Raw genomic sequence first — 6,203 nt, 5'->3', positions numbered from 1 at the left:
TGTGATTCTATTAATATTTACAGTGTCTTTCTGCGAGCATATTGTTATTTACAACCTGTTTCTGTGAGTCTGTTAATGTTTTCAGGTTGTTTCTGTGAGACTGTTAATGTTTACAGAGTGTTTCTGTGATTCTGTTAATATTTACAGGGTGTGTCTGTGAGACTGTTAATATGTATGTGGCGTTTCGGTGAAACTGTTAATGTTTACAGGTGGTTTCTGTGAATGTTAATGTTTACAGTGCGTTCCTGTGAGACGGTTTTTACTTATAGGGCCATTCGGAGCGAATGTTAATGTTTGCAGCGTGTTTCCTTGAGTCTGTTAATGTTTACTGGGTGTTTCTGTTCCTGTGTAATTGTTCACTTATTCTCCATTTATGTTTTTTATTATTCTAAGGAGTCTTCCGTCATGTTACTGAACGTTTAAGTGATCATTTCTTTCAATAATTTAAAACACCTTCCAACGATTGTCCAGTCCCACAATGTCTCGACAGGAAGCTGTAGTGAAATTCCCGGCCACATTCAAGATTCACCGCAGGGACCTCAGAGGTTGTGATCGTCCGCAAACTTCCATTCAAATTAGGAACCGATGATAGTACTTTGGACTGGTTCAGTGTCATAGCCGATTGACCACAATATCTCTATGGCACAGAGCCCGGGGGCGGAGCGGTTCCAACAGAACATAAAAGAGGATTGAGTTCTGATGCTGGGAATTTTTTTGTTGTTCTCATCATTTAATGATTTCAACAATTAGAGAAAAGGGATATTTCAGCATATTCTTCAACTGCTCTCTGAATTTAGTCTGGGTCGCAGCATAAATAAAAGTGTTTGTGCAGCAACTTAGGAGCTGGAGCATGAATCCCAGTTCCACTAGAAAGATAGGCGGAATTGCAGTCTGACCTTTGTAACTTAACACCCGCACCCATATAGAATTCAACATAAGCATCGCCCATAACAGCATGAAATTCCCCGAGATGACGAACAGTAAAATAATGGACTTCCTTCGACTCGTAATTTCTGGGTCACTGGGACTCTCTTCACTGCTGTGGTCCAGGAGTCTCCTGCGGGCTCTGTTGGCCACTACAATGTGTCTGACGATTAAAACATTGAGCAGCAGAATCAGAACAAATGCGACCCCCGGGGTTAGAATAAAATGAAGGAGTTCGATTGCTCCCCACACCAGGGAATCTGTAAAACGACGATCTGCAGCACAAAACCAGGGAAGGTTGCCAAGATTATACCTACGCCATAACATAAAGTACCAGGTGATGTTCTTCAAACAGCTCAGCACAGTCACTGTTCCCAAAACCACAGCCGCCGTTTTCTCGGTGCAATAATTAGTTTTCAGTTTCTGGCAACAAATGGCCACAAATCGATCAAAGGTGAAAGTGACGGTGAACCAGACAGAACAGTCTGTCGCTGCATAAAGCAGGACGGCGTGGATATTACACACGGGGATGTCGTACAGGAAAAGAAATTGTTCGAAATAAACAATCGGAATCTGTCTCAATATCAGATCGATGATAACGACCAGTAGATCCGCCGCTGCCATGGCCACCAGGTAGCGAGTGACACATTTGGAGAGGCCGCACGTTCCTCGGGACAGGATCACAATCGTCACCAAGTTAACTGTAAGGAAGGGAAATGAAGAGGGAAATTATACATCAGGCTGGGAGCAAAAGCAGCAGTTTGATGGAGTTCGGGGTGAAATTTGATGATTTGTTACTGCATAAAGTGATGGGTCTGATTATTATACTTGTGATACGGCTTTCTACTGGAGACAGAGTTTAAATATAATAACAGTGATTGGACTGGGAATAGAGAAACAAACAGGGATTTCTGCTGGAATCAGGAGTGGATTGAGAACTAAATAAAATAAAGGAATTAAATTACACATGAAAGATAATCGGTTTCCAATGAATCACATCCCCCTGTATTGGTAGAGCCTGTATTGGTAGAGCCTTTGATCCATGTGTAAATATTAGTACAATCCGTGATTCCAAAGTAAACTTCGACATAATCTGTGGACCCACTTGTCAACATCGCACCGTCACTTTAACTCTTGTCGATATGGCCACAGATTCTCGGCGCCACGATAAACATTCGGGAAGTCCATCGATCCAACTTTAAGGATTGGTAAATTCTCCGGATCCCGTGTTAATGTGGTATCGTCTCTGAAAACCTCTGAAATTTTGGTACAGTCACTAAATCCCCCATTAATGTTGATCTTTCCATTCAGTCTCCAGACCGTGTTAGTCTGGACAAGCGTCAATGGACAGTGTCAATATTTCAGACAGTAAAATAATCTCAGAGCATACAAGGAGGACACTCGGCCCACCGTGCCCGTGCCGGCTCTTCTGGAAGAGTTATCCAATTAGTCCCACTCCCCTGCCCTTTCCGTATAACCCTGAAAATGTTTCCTTTTCAAGTGTCTGTCCAATTACCTTTTGGAAGCTACTGTTGAATATTCTTCCACCACCTTTCAGACAATACATTCCAGATCATAACAAGTCGCTGCATTAAAAAAAATCTCCTCATCTCCCCCTGCTTCATTTCCCAATGAACTTAAATCCGTTCCTTTGGTTGCCGACCCTCCTGCCAGTGGATACAGTTTCTACTTTTTACTCTCTCAAAACCCCTCATTAATTTGAACACCTTTAATAAATCTCCCCATGGCTTTTTTTCTGCTCGAAGTGAACAATCCCAGCTTCTCTAGTCTCTCCACACAATGAAATCCTTTATCCCTGCTACCATTTTAGCTAATGGCCTCTGCACTCTTTCTTTGACGAACTTTCAAAAGTATGGTTACCAGAATTGGGCACAATAATCCAGCTGAGGCCGAACGAAGCAGTGGCAGAGCGTTTACATATTCAGGCAGACGCCAGAATGCTCCAGTGTTTACATGCGTGGGTGAGTCAATATTTACAGGGTTACCAGGGAGCGTGCCCATTCAGGAAACCCCGAGTGCGTTGATATTCTACAGATTCTGTAACAATAAGTCAATGCAAACCTGGGACACAGGACCAGGAGTAGGCCATTCAGCCGCTCGAGTCTGTTCACCATCCAATTAGTTCATGGCTGATCTGCATCTCAACACCTTTTAAACCCCTTTTGATCCATATAATTTGTTAATAAGCAAAAAGCTATCGATTTCAGTCCAGAAAATGTCAATTGACCCAATGCACACAGCCGTTTGGGGAAGAGTGTTCAAGGTTTCCACTTCCCGTTGGGTCAAAAAGTGCCTCCTGATTTCGCTCCTGAATGGAATAATTTGCCCGCTACTTTTGGATTCCACCAGAATAGAAAACATTTGTCGGGACCTACCCGATTCAATCCATTTATGACTTTAAACACTTCGATTAGATAACTTCTCAGATTTTAAACGAAAGGGAATACAAAAAAGTTTATGCATCCCACAAGTACTGACACGCACAAAGGAACATCCAGTAAAGAGTGAGAATCACTTTTGAATAACTTATAATTACTGACACACAAATAGAAAGATCCAGCAAATACTGACACTAATTTAAAAACATCCTGTAAATACTGATACTCAACCAGGAACATCCTGTAAATACTGATACTCAACCAGGAACATCCTGCAAATACTGACACTCAACCAGGAACATCCTGTAAATACTGATACTCAACCAGGAACATCCTAAAAATACTGACACTCAACCAGGAACATCCTGTAAATACTGACACTAATTTAAAAACTTCCTGTAAATACTGACACTCACTCAGGAAAATTGTGTAAATAATGATACTCACCTCGGAACATCCTGTAAATACTGACACTCACTCAGGAATACCCTAAAAATACTGACACTCACTAAGGAACATTCTTGAAATACTGACACTAAGCGAGGAACAGACTGTAAATACAAACACTCACCTGGGAATATCCTGTAACTATTGACACTCACCTAGTAACAGGCGGCAAATACTTACACTGACTCAGAAACACCCTGAAAAAACTGAAACTCACCCAAGAACATCCTCTAAATTCTGACATATACCTATTAACAATCTATAAATACTGACACTCACCGAGCAACATCCTGTAAATACCAACACTCAGCTTGGAGCATCCTGTAAGTACTGACACTCAAACAGGAACATGCTTTAAATACTGACACTCACGTAGGATCAGCCTGCAAATACTGACACTGACCTCGTAACATCCTGTAAATACTGACACTCAGCTAGGAAATACAGGGGCCTGTCAGTGCGGACAGCACGGTGTGAGGACAACACAGTGTGCTGGGAGTTCGGTAAGTGTGGGAGTTTGGTGAAGTGGGGGAAGGAGGTGCTGCTTTGCCTTGCTTTTCCTGCAGAGCGGTAGTGGACCTGAGAGTAGAAGACTGAGATTGTGGAATAAAAGCAGCAGCACACCTGCACCAAGAGACCACTACTGTGCGACATCACAGGGACTTAACTCCTGGACCGAAGATAAATAAGAAGCAAAAAGTAATCTAAGTGGGACGTCACCAAGGAAGAGGTAAGTGATTGGCTGGTGAGTATTTTCCTGATGAATTTGTCTAAGGTTAGAGTTTGTGGATTCTCTGGTCTCTGTTGTGCAGTGGGGGACTGCTGTTCAGCAAGGGCCCTTGAGTATACCTATTTAATTGAAGTGAAATTGTTGGGATTCATTTAATTTGAATTAATTAGTTAAAGGGTAAGTCATGTCAGGACAGCCCAGCCCCGTGTTATGCTCTTCCTGCTCTATGTGGGAAATGAGGGACCCTTCCGGTGTCCCTGACGACCAAGTGTGCGGGAAATGTATCCAGCTGCAGCTACTGACAAACCGCATTGCGGCACTGGAGCTGCGGATGGAGTCATTATGGAGCATTCGCGATGCTGAGAACGTCGTGGATAGCACGTTTAGTGAGATGGTCACACCGCAGGTAAAGGTTGTACAGGCAGGAAGTAATTGGGTGACCACCAGGCAGAGTAAGAAGAGCAGGCAGGCAGTGCAGGGGTCCCCTGTGGCCGTCCCCCTCTCAAACAAATATACCGCTTTGGATATTGTTGAGGGGGATGACTTATCAGGGGAAGGCAGCAGCAGCCAACTTCCTGGCACCAGGGGTAGCTCTGCTGCACAGGCTGGGAGGAAAAAGAGTGGAAGAGCTATAGTGGTAGGGGATTCTATCGTAAGGGGAACAGACGAGCGTTTCTGTGGCCGTAAACGTGACTCCAGGATGGTTTGTTGCCTCCCTGGTGCCAGGGTCATGGATGTCACTGAGCGGCTACAGGGCATTCTCAAGGGGGAGGGTGAGCAGGCAGAGGTCGTGGTCCACATTGGGACCAACGACATAGGTAGGAAGGGAGATGAGGTCCTGCATCAAGAATTTAGGGAGCTAGGTAGCAGATTAAAGAGCAGGACCTCAAAGGTTGTAATCTCTGGATTACTCCCAGTGCCACGGGCTAGTGAGTATAGAAATAGGAGGATAGAACAGATGAATGCGTGGCTAAAGAGTTGGTGCAGGAGGGAGGGTTTCAGTTTCCTGGATCACTGGGCCTGCTTCTGGGGAAGGTGGGACTTGTACAAGTCAGACGGGTTGCACCTGAACCAGAGCGGGACAAATATCCTTGCGGGGAGGTTTGCTAGCACTGTTGGGGGGGGGGTTTAAACTAACTTGGCAGGGGGATGGGATACAGAGTGGAGCTACAATAGGGGGTGATGTGCAGCCAAATATAGAGAAAAAAACAAGTCAGCTTGGAAGACAGGGCAAATATGTAAGGGCAAGGCTGGATGGCATCTATTTTAATGCAAGGAGTCTTGCGAATAAGGTGGATGAACTGAAGGTGTTGATAAAAACATGGGAGTATGATATTGTTGCTGTCACAGAGACATGGTTGAGGGAGGGGCAAGACTGGCAGCTCAATATTCCGGGGTACAGAATCTTCAGGCGAGACAGAGGGGGAGGTATAAGAGGAGGGGGGTCGCAATATTAATTAAAGAATCAATTACTGCCATAAGGAGGGATGATATATTAGCAGGTTCCTCTAATGAGGCCATATGGGTGGAGCTTAAAAACAAAAAGGGGGCAAGCACTTTGATGGGAGTGTACTATAGGCCCCCAAACAGTCAGGGGGAGATAGAGGAATAGATATGTAGGCAAATCTCAGAAAATTGTGCAAATAATAGGGTGATAATCGTGGGGGATTTCAACTTCCCCAATATTAACTGGGATACTCAGA

The sequence above is a fragment of the Heptranchias perlo genome, unplaced genomic scaffold (genome assembly GCF_035084215.1).
Source record: "Heptranchias perlo isolate sHepPer1 unplaced genomic scaffold, sHepPer1.hap1 HAP1_SCAFFOLD_133, whole genome shotgun sequence".
Classification (NCBI taxonomy): Eukaryota; Metazoa; Chordata; class Chondrichthyes; order Hexanchiformes; family Hexanchidae; genus Heptranchias; species Heptranchias perlo.
The sequence above is the reverse complement of the archived record's forward strand: the minus strand, read 5'-3'. Positions refer to the sequence as shown.